Here is an 18048-nt window from a genome sequence, read left to right as displayed (position 1 = left end):
ATCCCTGAGACAGGGCAACCTCAATGGAGGAGACAATGACATCCCCACCAGATCCGCAAACCACATCCTCTGTGGCCATGACGGAGCAATCAGAATAGTTGATGCTTGCTCCTGCTTGATGCGGGCCACTACTCGAGATAGAAGTGGTAACGGTGGAAAAATGTAGACTAGGTTTAATCCCCAAGGCACTGCTAAGGCATCTATCAGTTCTGCCTAGGGATCTCTGGACCGCGACCCATATCTGAGTAGCTTGAAGTTGAGTCTAGACGTCATGAGATCTATCTCCAGAGTCCCCCACCTGTTGCAAATCTCTGCAAACACTTTGGGGTGAAGAGACCATTCCCCCGGATGACATGATTGTCTGTAGATCGCTGACAGTGAGCAGTTGTGGGTCTCCGCCCACTCCAGAATCCAAGATATTTCCCTCATGGCTAGGGAGGTTCTCGTTCCCCCCTGATGGTTGATGTAAGCCACCAAGGTAATGTCTGACTGGAATCTGATGAACTGGGACGAACTGGGTCTGACTGGAATCTGATGAACTGGGACGAACCCAGGAGGGTCCAAGTCCTTAGAGCGTTGAAGATCGCTCGAAGTTCCAGGATGTTGATCGGAAGAAGTGACTCCTCCCGATTCCACCTGCCCTGTGGCACAATCTCCCAGGATGGTCTCAGGAAGGATGTCCCCTGGGACAGCTGATCTGGACGGAGCCACCAAGAGAGTGATTCCCTTGACTGGTTGTCCAGAGATATCTGTTGGGACAGATCCGAGTGATTGCCGTTCTATTGCCTCAGCATGCACAACTGAAGAGGTTGTAGATGGAACCTGGCAAATGGAATGACATCTATACTGGATAGCATGAGCCCAATCACCTCAATACACCGGGCCACAGATGGCCTTGAGGAGGTCTGAAGGGTAAGACAGCTGGATGCAATTTTGCAATGCCTGTGGTCTGTCAGGAATATCTGCATGGATATGGAGTCTATTATTGTGCCCAGGAACTCCACTCTGGGAACCAGAGAACTCTTTCCTGAGTTTATCTTCCATCCATGAGATCGAAGAAGAAGAGCTCTCGAATGGTCCTCTGCCAGCTGGCAGGACAGAGCCTGGACCAGGATGTCGTCCAGATAAGGTGCTACTGCAATACCTCTGGATCTTGCCACCGCGAGCAAAGCTCCCAGAACTTTCGTAAAGACTTTTGGAGCAGTAGCCAGACCGAAGGGGAGAGCTACAAACTGGAAGTACTTGTCCAGAAAAGCGAATCTTAGGAACTTGAAGAGATCCTTGTGTATTGGCACATGAAGGTAAGAATCCTTCAAGTCTTTCGTAGTCATGAACTGACCCTGTTGAACTAAGGGCAGAATATACCTTATTGTCTCCATCTTGAACGATGGGACAGACAGAAACTTGTTTAAGCACTTTAGGTCTAGAATCGGGCGAAACCTGCCCTTCTTCTTTGGGACCATGAAAAGGTTTGAATAGTACCCTAGACCTCTTTCTGCTAGAGGTACCGGTACAATTACTCCTAGAGAGGAGAGATCCCTCACGCACTCTAGGAAGGCAACTCATTTCTCTGGTCTTGACGATAGATTTGACAAGAGAAATCTGCCCTTGGGAGGGTGAGTTTTGAAACCTATCCTGTAACCCTGGGCAATATCCTCCAGAACCCAAAGATTCTGCACGTCTCTCGTCTAAGCCTCCATGAAAAGAGATAGTCTGCCCCCTACGAGATCCAGAGACGAATCGGGGGCCGCCCCTTCATGCTGATTTTGTCTCGGCTGGCTTCTTGCTCTGCTTGGCTTTATTCCAAGACTGAGATGGTTTCCAAGATCCCTTGGACTGCTCGGGCTTCGTGGCAGGCTGCTGTCGTTGAAACTTGTCTGAACGAAAGGGACCAAAATTTGGACCCTTATGTTTATTCTTCTTATCCTGCGGTAGAAAGGCACCCTTGCCCCCCGTGACTTTGACCTGGACCGAAAAGAACCATTCCCTTAAATGGAAGGGAAAGTAATTTAGATTTGGACGTCATGTCAGCAGACCACAACTTCAACCACAGGGCCCTCCGGGCCAGAACAGAAAAGCCTGATGTCTTGGCATTCAAGCGAATAATCTGCATAACTGCATCACAGATAACTGAATTAGCTACCTTCAGGGCCTTAATTCTTTCCTGTATCTCAGAGTGGAGTCTCCACCTCAATCATCTCTGACAGAGAGTCACACCAATAGGTAGCGGCTCCCGCCACCACAGCGACCGCCGTTGCAAGCTGAAATACGAGCCCCGTGTGCTGAAACATCTTTCTTAACAGGGTCTCTAATTTCTTATCCATGGGTTCCTTAAACAACTATCCTCGAGTGGGATAGTGGTGCTCTTAGCGAAAGTGGAGATCACTCAATCCACTTTAGGGACAGATCCTCACAATTTTAGCTGAGAATCAGGAACCGGGAACCATTTCTTAAACGAAGAAGAAGGGGATAAAGATGAACCAAGTCTCTCCCATTCATTCTTTATAATATTCGCCATCTTCACGGGAACCGGGAAAGTCCTCATAGACCTTATCAGGCTTAGGAATAGAAAGTTCCTCCGGTAACTTCGGTTCCGGAACCTCTAGAGTAGCTAACACCTCTTTTGATAAAAAGCATAAGTACTCCATCCTAAACCTAAAGTCTGGTTCTTCGGCAGCCAGAGGTTTAGAGGCTGCAGATTCCGACCCAGAAAAAATAGTCCTCCGAAGTATCGGAGTCCTCTGCATCAGCGGATAATCTAGTCTCAGATACATCCAACGGAGTAGATGACCCCTGGGAAGGATAGCAATGTTTAACGGAGACACCGCCGTTTGCAACTGATCAGCAAAATCAGGCAGCCACAGGGCCCCTCCTGCAGGATTAGTAGTGCACTGGGGAGCTGCATGTGTAAGCGGAGATGATTGTAGGGAACGCACCTCGCGGGACAGAGGCCCCTCAGAGGTGGATGGCTCAGTGGTACTAAACATCTTGTTCTTTTTTAGATATCACTATTCTATCAAGGCATGTGGAACATAGTTGAGCAGGTGGATACTGTAAACACAGGCATTAGATTTAGGCAAAGAGGGAGTACCCTCCATAGCTTGCGCATTTAATACGGACTATAGAAAAAATAAATGGCACCTTTATACCCTAATGACCGGGGCACTCCCCACCTCCTATGACACAGACCCACAGAGAAACCGCATTCGTCTCCTGTAACCGACAGTCAGGAAAAGGAAGAGAATGAGGCCACACCCGGTCACATGCAGTGCCATGCAGGACCGCCCCTGCAGCCGAGAAAAAGCGTGCCAAACTAAACAGGCTGCGCAGTAATCAAAATGAAGAAAGAACCTGACTGTTCACACATTGCAGAGCCACATCTCACACATGTCGCAGCAAAAAAACCCAATAAAGTAATCAAGTATAAATCCCCCTCTGTTCAATAATCACCTTCCGGAGATATTAACCCTTGATTCTGTACAGATAAAAGGAGTCACACTGTGACCCTGTCTTTTTGCGTTATCATTACAGGTATAAAAAAAAATTAAACGATCTTACCAGAATCTATGCCGTGGAACAGGAACATGGCCTCTCAAGTTTGACAGTGTTGTAGCATTGCTCCTTAAAACTCCAGTCCCATTCCGAAGAGTACTACCCTAAGAGACTACTCTGAATCTTCTGACACTTCTCTGCCATCCTCCTGTGACGAAAGGAAAAGAATGACTGGGGGGATGAGAGGAGTGGGGGAGGTATTTAAGCCTTTGGCTGGGGTGTCTCTGCCTCCTCCTGGTGGCCAGGTTCTGTATTTCCCAAAAGTAAGTAATGAAGCCGTGGACTCTCCTCGTATTAAGATAGAAAATCAATGATTTAAAAAAAAAGGAGATTTTATTTTTATTTAAATCAGAATAAAATGTTTTTTGGGGAAAAGTCCATCTAAATATAGTTTCTATTTAAGATACATTATAAGCTAAAGGTTATTCATCCTGAAATATACATTAGTTTTTAATTGTATAGCAAGATGCTGAATATTCATGGCTGTAATGTTTAATTTTTTTTGGAAAATTAATTCCATTAATCCAGTCACAATGTCATGCTCTCCCAGAGGTTTCTGTCAGATTATTTTGGGCAATTTTTCTATCTAGAAGATATAATCACATATTATTAGTTTTGTAGCTCTCAAAACTGGGAATTTGTGTCTGCAGAAATAAAATGAACATACATAGATAAGAATTAGAGCTTAAATGAAATAATCATGAAAGAATGTTTGAGTTTCAGATAGAGCATACAATTTTAAAATTTGCTTCATACTCTTTACATCCTTTGTTGAAGGAAAGCAATGCTATATTGGGGCCTAGCTGAATACATTGGGTGAAACAGTGAAAAGCAGCTAGCTCACAATGGTGCTTTGCTTCTGAGCCTACCTATGTATGCTTTTCAATAATGGATAAGAATAGAACAAAGCAAATTAGATAACAGAAGTAAATTGGAAAAAAATGTTAAAAAACTTAAAATTATGCTTACCTGATAATTTTCTTTTCTTCTGACAGGTTGAGTACACAGCTGCATTCATTACTTTTGGGTATTCAGAACCTGGCCACCAGGAGGAGGCAAAGACACCCCAGCCAAAGGCTTAAATACTTCCCCCCCCACCACTTCCCTCATCCCCCAGTCATTCTGCCAAGGCAACAAGGAACAGCAGGAGAAATATCAGGGTGAAAAAGGTGCCAGAAGAATAAAAAATAAACGTCCGCCCCATATAAAAACTTTGGCGGGGAGCTGTGTACTCTCCCCGTCAGAAGAAAAGAAAATTATCAGGTAAGCATAATTTAAGTTTTTCTTCTTAAACGGGGAGAGTCCACAGCTGCATTTATTACTTTTGGGTAAACAATACCCAAGCTATAGAGGACACTGAGTGTAAAAAAAGGGCGGGAGACGAGGCGGCCCATTCGAAGGGCACCACAGCCTGAAATTACCCAAACACCTGACAAAAACAACTGCTTCACCAGAAAAAGAAGGATAAAACCTGAAAGGACCAGGTAACTGCCCCTCAGTTAAAACCAGCAAGGCCCTAGTTAGAGACCGCTCAGAATCAGTAGATTCCACCGACCACAAAGCCTCCAAGGAGACAAGTCCCGCAGGCTCCAGGCCCACACTTAAACTTACCCCCGACCTGAGGGAATGTGACCTCCACATACCCCCTGAAGGGAAGAGGAAGAAGAAGAAGAACTCAACAGAGAACTAAAGACCAACAAGCTAGGGTAAAAGGAACCCTAGCCGAACTCCAAGCACAAACAAGGTTGCAACATTACAAAAACACAGAGGACGAACTCCAACGACCGAACAAAGACAAGGTAGGAGAAACCCCCTACCCCTATCTGAACAGAACTCCAAGTGACCATGTAACGTCCCAACCCTGGAGACCTAGAGAGACAAAGTAGACCCCATCCCTTACACAGTGTGCAATCTGCACTATAAAAGAGCGACCAAGGGATAAAAACCACCCACGGGAACCACCTAAAAAAGCATCATAATTCTTATTGTGCTCCAGATGAAGCCACAGGCTTCCCTCTGCAACAGACGTCTAGCAGGCTCCAGCTGTTAACACTAGCCAACCAAGCTAGGAACTGCACCAGGACTCCCATAGAGGAAACCAACTCCCTCCCAGGAAAAACAAAGAAGTAGGAGAGAATCTAAAACCAGAAGATGAAGCCCCCTACTGAGGAAGGAAACGCCACAAAGCCTCCCAGTTAAGGAGGGATCACAAGATCTAAGTAAGATACGCGGTCCAGGCTCAACCAAGCAGACAAACCTCTGACCCCCTCTCTGAGGCAACGGACTCAGCACCAAAGCGACTGGCAATGTCGAAAGCAGGGAAATAAAACAATCCCCAGACCACCCAGATCCTCAGTAAGGAAAAGCAGGGGAACTAAATTGAACAGTACCAACTCCACCATTTGCTAACAAGACTAGCATGCTAACCAACTAAGCTATGACAAAACATAGGACGAGCTTGGGTACCAGAACCCAGACATCGATCCTTACCCTACAAGAAGGGACACTCCCAGGCAAAAGAGAGACTACACTGAACCAACAGTGACGGCATTATACCAAAATCCAACCCTTCATGGCGTCCTGCACGCAAGGCAGGGGGAACCCCACTGAACAGAGGAAGACCTCTGAGGCACTAGGTGGATACTGTGGTATGCCCCAATCTCCCTAAGGGGAGGAGAAAACCAATATAACCACTCACCCGCCCACAGGAGTGTGCGGCAGCAGACGGCAAAGGCAATACCGATTGTAGAGGAACCATCCGGCTGCAAAAGCCGACTCAGTAGAAAAACAAACAGCCATTGAGCACGCTTTTAAGGTGCAAATAGCTGCAACGGATTGCGACTGCAATCTCCTGCTTGCTAGGAAGCTAAACCACCCATCATGCTATTTCCAAGTCTCCGATAAGAGAAAAACAAAACCCTCTGAAAAGGCAAGTGTTAGTCTCAGAACCGGAAGGAATGAACCACCCAAGACCCATCTAAGAGATACGGTCAGATATCCAAGACAAGAACATGTCTGGAAAACCGGACATCCGGAAACCAGAGCCGGCTACAAGGTAATAACCCCTGAGGAACCATAGGGATACCTCATACGGAGAACCTGTACCCAAGGAATTGCAACCACAGCCACATCCAAAGGTCCTTGGACACTGGGCGTTCGCTAAGCATCCCAGAGACAGAGAGCATATCTCCTAAAGGCTCGAGGGACAACCCACCACAGATAGAGCTCAAAACTAGATAATCTAGCTTGAGAAGACATCGTAAGTAAGGGCAGCTCCAGGAAACAACAGAGACAAATGCATTCTCCAGAGCCCCAAAAACATGGGAGCAGACGAGAAACAATAGTAGAAAGAAAAAGGCCATAAATGCCCGATCTTTTCAGAACAGATGACCCCCCAACCAGCCCCAAGAAGGGGAAAAAGAATGCCTAAGACTTCTCGACCCCTTAAGGAAGAGTTACCGTCATCCAGGCCTCAAAAAATACATCCAATAAGAATACCATAGAGGAGATAAAAATCGCCCCAACCTGGTACTCCAGATGTCTAAGGAGTCATCTAAACCTCCAGTACCATTGGGAATGGAGAACCCTAGTTCTGAGGCCAAAGGACCTCTGGAACCCCCAGGGAATCTTTAGCAGGATCCGCTTCTGGAACCCCACCAACAATCAGGAACAGGACAATGAGGACTGACAACAATCCCTCTGATGCCCCACCCAAAAGAAGAAACGAGAACCAGCCTGACGTTAAAAAACGAAAGGCCTCCTCTACCATGTTTTAGCCCAGCAAGGGACAGAGTCTCAACAACAAGAAACAATATTTTATTTTTTTTAAACTCATGGATGTTCCTCTCCACGGAAATCTTTAGTAAAGGTGAAAGCTTTATTCGATCTGAAGAGAAATCAGAGTATAACAAACTCCTCATCCGAGTGAGCAAATCACCACCCAACCAAGACAGCCAGTTATACCGGCACCAAGTGGATGATAAAGACCTTAAGGAACAGAAAATAGCGCTCCGACCAGGACCAGTCTGCTACATAGGGAACTCAGAACTGACCCAGGCCACAGAAAAATTGAAACCTCAATAGGAATTGACAAAAGGAACTATAGACATAGCAATGTACTAACACCTTAACATGCAACTTCCGCGGGAAATCACAAAATTGCTAGTATCAAATTATCAAATGTTTCCCAACTGAAAAATTATAACAGACATGAGCTTCTCAAAAAGAAAGAAATACATCCTACCAGATCAAAGAAAAAGAGGCCAGCACCCGCAGGTGAATGCCCAAGAAGAATGGGCACACTAACAGGACCAGCCAATCAGAGACCCTATTCTCCCGAAGCCATGGACTGGAATAAGATACCCCAAAAAGAAAGTAAATTAGAGATGACAAGGAGATTAACTTCATCCCCCCACATCTAACCCAGCTTTCCATCTGGAACAGAAGACTGAGGATCCCTCAACACATTAGGAATGGGATCCTCCAGCACCGCCAAAACATGTCGCAGTAGGACAAAAAGGCGTGCCAGTCTATAACGAAAAGCAAGACTTACCTCCGCCGGGGCAACTGACGACCCCGACCCCGAGGGTTGGGCCCCTGAAGCTTCAGAGGAAACCACTTCCCCAGATGGCTGATCTGACCCAGATGATCTCACGCCTGACGAGCCCTGGTTAACAGAACACGGACAGTATCTCATCAACACCTCCCTCTCAGGAAGATGTAAATGCGCTAAAACCATAGATATGGCCATGCAGAACCATGCTGTAACCTCTGGAGGAAACAAGCCACCTTTCGGAGAAGGGGTAACGGCATTAGAGACACCTGCTTGCGTAGCTAGGGAAGGTTCTAGGGCAAGCGTCTCACGTGATGTGGGATCCCCATGGGGGCGAATGGCTCTGCAGAATCTAAGGTCCGTGTTGCAGGAGAAGAAAGCACTCTAAAGAGGCATTCGGAACATAACTGATGGGCGAGGATTACCCGGGCCATCTCATACTCTTCGCAAGAAGTAGAATCTGAATCAGAGACATCCGTCTCCTCAATAAATTGGATAAAAATTATGGATAGAAGTAAAAAAATAAAAACGGCACCTTACACCCCTAATGGTTGGGGCACTCACCACCTCCTGTGACACAGACAACTAGCGAAACAGACTCTCTCCATTGCCCCACGGTCAGGAATATGGAAATGGAGTGGAGAACGTGACCACACCTAGTCACAAGGTACACCGTGCAGGACAGATAAAAGCGCACCATGGCCACCAGAGCGGCGCAGTCTGACAAAAAAAGGCTGTTATGTTCCAATATAGCTATGAGCCCAAGCGTCACTACATATTAGCAGATGGAATCCCAAACTTGATTAAAGTCCCCCCTGTTAAATAACACCCCTCAGGAGATATTAACCCTTGATTCCATAAAGATAAAGGAGTCCCACTGAGACCCTGACTTATTAGTTTACATTACACTCACACTTTGAAGTAAAATGAAACAATCTTACCGGAATCTATGCCGTGGAACAGGAACAAAGCCCTTCAAGTGTGACAGATAATAGCCTCGCTACAGACATAGACTTGAGTGAAGTGTCAGGGTGCCAGGAATCAGACTGAGGCGAGAAGTGCAAAAATAATCACACCTTTATTAATAGAAAAAAACATACTGAACAGAGGCCCTTTAAATAATAAATGATGACATCACAATTCTGAGAATGCATCCTGTCTCACACGGATGATGTATACCAGTCTGGCCATAAAAGGAAGTGCAGGAAATGAGAAGCATCGCACAGTATGCACCAGAGTCAGCAAGAGAGGTGAGTAAAATGGCTGCCAGCAGCACATGGCAAACAAAACAGGGAAAAAACCCTGAAATGAAGAAAGCAGGTAGCGAAACTCATCAACGCTGATTGCTAAGGAGCTGTTAACATGAGTCGGGATGGTTTCACAGAAAAACTCTCCCTACATCTCCGGACTCTAACATTCATCCATGCGGTCACTGAGAGGCTGACAGGATTACTTTAAACTCCAGTCCCATTTCGAAAAGTACTACCATCCATTAGAGACTATCTTTAATCTTCCGACACTTCTCTGCCAACCTGCTGTGACGAAAGGCAAAGAATGACTGAGGGATGAGGGAAGTGGGGGAGGTATTTAAGCCTTTGGCTGGGGTGTCTTTGCCTCCTCCTGGTAGCCAGGTTCTGAATTACCAAAAGTAATGAAAGCAGCTGTGGACTCTCCCCGTTTAAGAAGAAAATTGCTTTTCTTTCTGAATCATGAAAGTTTAATTTTGCCTTTTCTGTCCCTTAAATGCCATTGCTCCCCTGCAAATCTATGTACACAGAATCAATCCAAACTAAGTTTCCAGAAGCTCACTGAATAGAAGATTGTTTGGAGTGGAATAGATCTGCACAAGGAACAAAGTGAAAGGAGGGAGCGACAAGCATTAAAAATGAAATAATGTTGTTTTATTTAAATAAAACTATTTAACACCTTGAGTACTAACAACGGCTCAGAGCCGTCACTAGCACTCAACCACCTTTTGAGCAATCTGGGGGCTCCCACCCCGGCGATCCAGCCTGTATAGTGACACGAATCGCCAGGGCTTCCCGTTACGTGCGGTGACGTCACAAACAATGACGTGATGATGTCACCGCGCAACTTTATTTAAAATTAACAATACAAAGTATAGGGAAAGGGGGCATGCTGCTTAGAAGGCATCTAAGCAGCAACAGACCCCCAAGACCCACCGTTGGAAATGTAATCGCCTAACCTTTCCAACGGTATAAGTCTTGGGGATCTGGGGGGGGGGGGGAGTAAAAAAAAAAAAAAAGGGGTTAAATTGGTATTATTAAGGTAATCATTATTTTTCTCCTTCCAATAAAGTATAGCTGAAAAGTTGATCTAATATGAATGATTAAACTGAAGATAGTTCACCTCCCAATAATTTCCTTCATTAATTTCAATAATCTATCTATGCATTTTTAATGATATATAACAAAATCAGTAATGGTCTGATTTACTGGAAAAATAATCTGAAAAGTTATGATTTTAAAAATGAAAACCATGATTTAAATTGATTTAAATTTGATTTAAAGGGACACTGAACCCAAATTTTATTTTTTTGGGGGGATTCAGATAGAGCATGCATTTTTAAGCAGCTTTCTAATTTACTCCTATTATCAAAATTTCTTCATTCTCTTGGTATCTTTATTTGAAAAGCAAGAATGTAAGATTAGATGCCGGACCATTTTTGGTGAACAACCTGGGGTGTTCTTGCTGATTGGAGGATTAATTTAACCGACCAATAAACAAGTGCTGTCCAGTGTCTGAACCAAAAAATAGCTTAGATGCCTTCTTTTTGAAATAAAGATAGCAAGAGAACGAAGAACAATTGATAATAAGAGTAAATTAGAAAGTTGCTTAAAAACATAATTTATGCTTACCTGATAAATGTATTTCTCTTGTGGTGTATCCAGTCCACGGATCATCCATTACTTGTGGGATATTCTCATTCCCAACAGGAAGTTGCAAGAGGACACCCACAGCAGAGCTGTCTATATAGCTCCTCTCCTAACTGCCATATCCAGTCATTCGACCGAAAACAAACAGAGAAAGGAGAAATCATAGGGTGCAGTGGTGACTGTAGTTTAAAAATGAAAAAATACCTGCCTTAAAATGACAGGGCGGGCCGTGGACTGGATACACCACAAGAAAAATAAATTTATCAGGTAAGCATAAATTATGTTTTCTCTTGTAAGGTGTATCCAGTCCACGGATCATCCATTACTTGTGGGATACCAATACCAAAGCTAAAGTACACGGATGAAGGGAGGGACAAGGCAGGTACTGAAACGGAAGGTACCACTGCCTGTAAAACCTTTCTCCCAAAAATAGCCTCCGAAGAAGCAAAAGTATCAAATTTGTAGAATTTTGAAAAAGTATGAAGCGAAGACCAAGTTGCCGCCTTGCAAATCTGTTCAACAGAAGCCTCATTTTTAAAGGCCCGTGTGGAAGCCACAGCTCTAGTAGAATGAGCTGGAATCCTTTCTGGAGGCTGCTGGCCAGCAGTCTCATAGGCTAAGTCTCATTATGCTTCTTAGCCAAAAAGAAAGAGGTTGCCGAAGCCTTTTGACCTCTCCTCTGTCCAGAGTAGACAACAAACAAAGCAGATGTTTGACGAAAATCTTTAGTAGCTTGTAAGTAAAACTTTAAAGCACGAACCACGTCCACATTGTGTAATAGACGTTCCTTCTTTGAAGAAGGATTAGGACACAAAGACGGAACAAAAATCTCTTGATTGATATTCTTATTAGATACCACCTTAGGTAAAAACCCAGGTTTGGTACGCAGAACTACCTTGTCTGCATGGAAGATCAGATAAGGAGAATCACATTGTAAGGCAGATAACTCGGAAACTCTACGAGCAGAGGAAATAGCTACCAAAAAATCTATGGAATGAAGAGGTTCAAACGGAACCCCCTGAAGAACTTTAAGAACCAAATGTAAGCCCCAAGGTGGAGCAACAGGTTTAAAAACAGGCTTGATTCTAACTAAAGCCTGACAAAATGCCTGAACGTCTGGGACATCCGCTAGATGCTTGTGCAAAAGAATAGATAGCGCAGAAATCTGTCCCTTTAAGGAACTAGCTGACAATCCTTTCTCCAATCCTTCTTGGAGAAAAGATAATATCCTGGGAATCCTGACCTTACTCCATGAGTAGCCCTTGGATTCACACCAATAAAGATATTTACGCCATATCTTATGATAGATTTTCCTGGTGACAGGCTATCGTGCCTGAATTAAGGTATCAATGACTGACTCGGAGAAACCACGCTTTGATAAAATCAGGCGTTCAATCTCCAGGCAGTCAGCCTCAGAGAAATTAGATTTGGATGGTTGAAAGGACCTTGAAGTAGAAGGTCCTGTCTCAGCGGCAGAGTCCATGGTGGAAAAAATGACATGTCCACTAGATCTGCATACCAAGTCCTGCGTGGCCACGCAGGCACTATCAAGATCACTGATGCTCTCTCCTGCTTGATCTTGGCAATCAGACGAGGGAGCAGAGGAAACGGTGGAAACACATAAGCCAGGTTGAAGGACCAAGGCGCTGCTAGAGCATCTATCAGCATTGCCTTGGGGTCCCTGGACCTGGATCCGTAACAAGGAAGCTTGGCATTCTGGCGAGACGCCATGAGATCCAGTTCTGGTTTGCCCCAACGATGAACCAATTGTGCAAACACCTCCGGATGGAGTTCCCACTCCCCCGGATGAAAAGTCTGTCGACTTAGAAAATCCGCCTCCCAGTTCTCTACACCTGGGATATGGATAGCTGATAGGTGGCAAGAGTGAATCTCTGCCCAGCGAATTATCTTTGAGACTTCTAACATTGCTAGGGAACTCCTTGTTCTCCCTTGATGGTTGATGTAAGCCACAGTCGTGATGTTGTCTGACTGAAATCTGATGAACCTCATTGTCGCTAGCTGAGGCCAAGCCTGAAGAGCATTGAATATCGCTCTTAGTTCCAGAATGTTTATTGGAAGGAGTGACTCCTCCTGAGTCCACGATCCCTGAGCCTTCAGGGAGATCCAGACTGCACCCCAACCTAGAAGGCTGGCATCTGTCGTTACAATTGTCCAATCTGGCCTGCGAAAGGTCATACCTTTGGACAGATGGACCCGAGATAGCCACCAGAGAAGAGAATCCCTGGTCTCTTGATCCATATTTAGTAAAGGGGACAAATCTGTGTAATCCCCATTCCACTGACTGAGCATGCAGAGTTGCAGCGATCTGAGTTGTAGGCGTGCAAACGGCACTATGTCCATTGCCGCTACTATTAAGCAGATTACTTCCATGCACTGAGCCACCGAAGGGCGAGGAATGGAATAAAGAACACGGCAGGAATTTAGAAGTTTTGATAACCTGGACTCCGTCAGGTAAATTTTCATTTCTACAGAATCTATCAGAGTCCCTAGGAAGGAAACTCTTGTGAGGGGGGATAGAGAACTCTTTTCCTCATTCACCTTCCACCCATGTGACCTCAGAAATGCCAACACTATATCCGTATGAGACTTGGCAATTTGGAAGTTTGACGCCTGAATCAGGATGTCGTCTAAATAAGGGGCCACTGCTATGCCCCGCGGCCTTAGGACCGCCAGAAGCGACCCCAGAACCTTCGTAAAAATTATTGGGGCTGTAGCTAACCCAAAGGGAAGAGCTACAAACTGGTAATGCCTGTCTAGGAAGGCAAACCTGAGAAACCGATGATGATCTTTGTGTATCGGAATGTGAAGATAAGCATCCTTTAAATCCACTGTAGTCATGTATTGACCCTCCTGGATCATAGGTAGGATGGTACGAATAGTCTCCATCTTGAATGATGGAACTCTGAGGAATTTGTTTAAGATCTTTAGATCCAAAATTGGTCTGAAGGTTCCCTCTTTTTTGGGAACTACACACAGATTTGAGTAAAATCCCTGTCCCTGTTCCTCCTTTGGAACTGGATGGATCACTCCCATAACTAGGAGGTCTTGTACACAGTGTAAGAATGCCTCTCTCTTTACCTGGTTTGCAGATAATTGTGAAAGGTGAAATCTCCCTTTTGGGGGGGAAGCCTTGAAGTCCAGAAGATATCCCAGGGATATAATTTCCAACGCCCAGGGATCCTGGACATCTCTTACCCACACCTCGGCGAAGAGCGAAAGTCTGCCCCCTACTAGATCCGTTACCGGATAGGGGGCCGTTCCTTCATGCTGTCTTAGAGGCAGCAGCAGGCTTTTTGGCCTGCTTACCCTTGTTCCAGGTCTGGTTAGGTCTCCAGACCGTCTTGGACTGAGCAAAAGTTCCCTCTTGTTTTGCATTAGAGGAAGTTGATGCCGCACTTGCCTTGAAGTTTCGAAAGGCACGAAAATTAGACTGTTTGGCCCTTGATTTGGACCTATCCTGAGGAAGGGCATGACCTTTTCCTCCAGTGATATCAGCAATAATCTCCTTCAAACCAGGCCCGAATAGGGTCTGCCCCTTGAAGGGAATTTTAAGCAGCTTAGACTTTGAAGTAACGTCAGCTGACCATGATTTAAGCCATAGCGCTCTACGCGCCTGGATAGCAAAACCAGAATTCTTAGCCGTTAGTTTAGTCAAATGAACAATGGCATCAGAAACAAAAGAATTGGCTCTTAAGGTAACCCTCTAACTTTTTATCCATTGGATCTAAGAAAGCACAACTGTCCTCGACAGGGATAGTAGTACGCTTTGCTAGAGTAGAAACTGCTCCCTCCACCTTAGGAACTGTCTGCCATAAGTCCCGTGTGGTGGCGTCTATTGGAAACATTTTTCTAAAAATAGGAGGGGGAGAGAACGGCACACCTGGTCTATCCCATTCCTTAGTAATAATTTCTGTAAACCTTTTAGGTATTAGAAAAACATCAGTACACACCGGCACTGCATAGTATTTATCCAGTCTACACAATTTCTCTGGCACTGCAATTGTATGTAATTTGTTACATGGCAGAAGTAGCCATCCCAGACAGATAAGGTATGCAATTGCCAAAGGACAATTTTCAAGAATCAAGCGGAATTGCTCAAATGAAAGGGAGTACAAGGTAGAAGCTGAAGATTTGAGTAAGAGACTTAGAGAGAGAAAGTATCCAGTACAGGATATTACAAAAGCTAGGAATGATGTCAACTCTATACCGAGAGAAAGTTTGTTGTCTAAAAAACACAAGACTACCAAACAGAAATTTGAAGGTGCTTACTTTGTAACACAATTCAGCGCCCAGTATCACTCAGTCTGTAATATAATAAAGAAGCACTTTACAATGTTAAAAGCAGACAACAGGTTGGAGAACTTGGTCTATAAGGGTGTTAGGTGTTCCTATAAGAAAAGTACCACACTAGGTAATATTTTATCACCTACACAGTTACCTATGCCTACAAATACTTTGAGTTCTTGGCTTACACATCTTGGCACATATAAGTGTGGTAGCAGACACTGTAAACCATGTGAGTATGTGAACATTACACAGAATTTCTTGTCATATGTAAATGGCAAAGAATTTAAGATTAAATCAGGTGTCAATTGTAAATCTAATTACGTGATTTATCTTATCTCATGTACACAGTGCCACCTACAATATGTAGGGTTAACCTCAAGAGACATGCGCAGTAGGATTAGGGAACACCTTTCTACAATAAAGGTGGGCAAATCGACCACCCCCTTAGTACAGCATTTTTCTATCAATCATGGGGGTATATTGAACACCTTTCAATGGTGCATAATAGAGAAAGTGGTATTGCCAACAAGAGGAGACTTGGATCAACTCCTGGCTAAAAGGGAAATCTTTTGGATTTTCCAGTTAGAGACGAGAGTACCTAAGGGATTAAACTCAAAATATGATATGATAAATTTTTGGGAGTAAAAACATAATTTATGCTTACCTGATAAATTTATTTCTCTTGTAGTGTATCCAGTCCACGGATCATCCATTACTTATGGAATATATTCTCCTTCCCAACAGGAAGTTACAAGAGTCCACCCACAGCAAAGCTGCTATATAGCTCCTCCCCTAACTGCCATATTCAGTCATTCGACCGAAAACATGCAGAGAAAGGAAAAACCATAGGGTGCAGTGGTGACTGTAGTTCAAATGAAAAAATTACCTGCCTTAAAGTGACAGGGCGGGCCGTGGACTGGATACACTACAAGAGAAATAAATTTATCAGGTAAGCATAAATTATGTTTTCTCTTGTTAAGTGTATCCAGTCCACGGATCATCCATTACTTATGGAATACCAATACCAAAGCTAAAGTACACGGATGATGGGAGGGACAAGGCAGGTACTTAAACGGAAGTTACCACTGCCTATTAAAAAAAAACCCTTTCTCCCAAAAATAGCCTCCGAAGAAGCAAGGTATCAAATTTGTTAAATTTGAAAAAGTATGAAGCGCAGACCAAGACTCCGTCTTGTAAATCTGTTCAACAGAAGCCACATTTAAAAAAGGCCCAAGTGAAAACCACAGCTCTAGTAGAATGAGCTGCAATCCCTTCAGGAGGCTGCTGTCCAGCAGTCTCATAAGCTAAATGAATTATGCTTTTTAACCAAAAAGACAGAGAGGCTGCTGAAGTCTTTTGACCTCTCCTCTGTCCAGAATAGACAACAAACAAGGTGAACGTTTGATGAAAACTGTAGTAGCTTGTAAGTAAAACTTTAAAGCACAAACCACGTCCAATATTGTGTAATAGACGTTCCTTCTTTGAGGAAGGATTAGGATACAAGCATGGAACAACTATCTCTTGAGTGATGTTCTTGTTAGATACCACCTTAGGAAAAAACCCAGGTTGGTACGCAGGACTACCTTATCCGTACGAAGGACCAGATAAGGAGAATCACATTGTAACACAGATAACTTGGAGACTCTACGAGTCGAGGAAATAGCTACCCAAAAGGAACTTTCCAAGATAAAGATTGATATCTATGGAACAAAAAAGGTTCAAAACGGAACTTCTTGAAGAGCCTTAAGAACCAGGTTTAAGCTCCATGGTGGAGCAACAGTTTTAAACACAGGCTTGGATCTAACCAAAGCCTGACCAAATGCCTGAACGTCTAGAATACCTGCCAGACGCTGGTGCAAAAAACAGACAGAGCAAAAATCTGTCCCTTTTAAGGAATTAGCTGACAACCCTTTTCTCAAAAACATCTTGGAGAAAAGATAATATCCTGGGAATCCAGGCTTTACTCCATGAGTAACCCTTGGATTCATAACAATCAGATATTTACACCATATCTATGTTCAATTTTCCTAGAGACAGGCTTTCATGTCTGTATTAAGGTATCAATGACTGACTCGGAGAAGCCATGCTTTGATAACATCAAGCGTTCAGTCTCCAGGCAGTCCATCTCAGATTGATTCTATTTAGATGGTTGAAAGGACCCTGAGGTAGAGGGACCTGTCTCAGAAGCAGAGACCGTGATGGAAAGGATGACATGTCCACCAGATCTGCATACCAGGTCCTGCGTGGCTACGCAGACGCTGTAAAAAACACCAAAGCCCTCTCCTGCTTGGTCTTGACCTCCGGAGGAAATCCCACTCCCCCGGAAGAAAAGTCTGACGACTTAGAAAATCCACCTCCCAGTTCTCAACACCTGGGATATGGATAGCTGATAGACAAGAGTGAGTCTCTGTCCAGTGAATTATTGTAAGACTTCTAACATCACTAGGGAACGTCTGTTCCCCCTTGATGGCTGATGTAAGCCACAGTCGTGTATATTGTCCGACTGAGTATGATGTACCTCAGAGTTGCTAACTGAGGCCAAGTCTGAAAAGCATGGAATATCACTCCCAGAATATTTATTAGAAGGAGGGTCTCCTCCTAAGTCCACTATCCCTGAGCCTTCAGGGAGTTCCAGACTGCATCCCAACCTAAAAGGCTGGCATCCATTGTAACAATTGTCCCATCTGACCTGCGGAAGGTCATACCCTTGGACAGATGGACCCGACATAGTCACCAGAG

At 44.4% G+C, this 18048-nt stretch overlaps 1 protein-coding gene and 1 non-coding gene across 4 annotated transcripts in view; both read right to left on the bottom strand.

The window, feature by feature from the left end:
- Positions 1 to 18048, bottom strand: part of CWF19L2 (CWF19 like cell cycle control factor 2) — an 803233-nt gene that overhangs the window by 731868 nt on the left and 53317 nt on the right. The window lies entirely within an intron of this gene.
- On the bottom strand, positions 7344 to 7458 carry LOC128655115 (U5 spliceosomal RNA). Its single transcript, XR_008401670.1, has one exon. It is a non-coding gene; the product is annotated as a U5 spliceosomal RNA (small nuclear RNA).

This window comes from Bombina bombina, chromosome 3 (assembly GCF_027579735.1).
Source record: "Bombina bombina isolate aBomBom1 chromosome 3, aBomBom1.pri, whole genome shotgun sequence".
NCBI lineage: Eukaryota > Metazoa > Chordata > Amphibia > Anura > Bombinatoridae > Bombina > Bombina bombina.
This window is presented reverse-complemented; position numbering and strand designations above follow the sequence as displayed.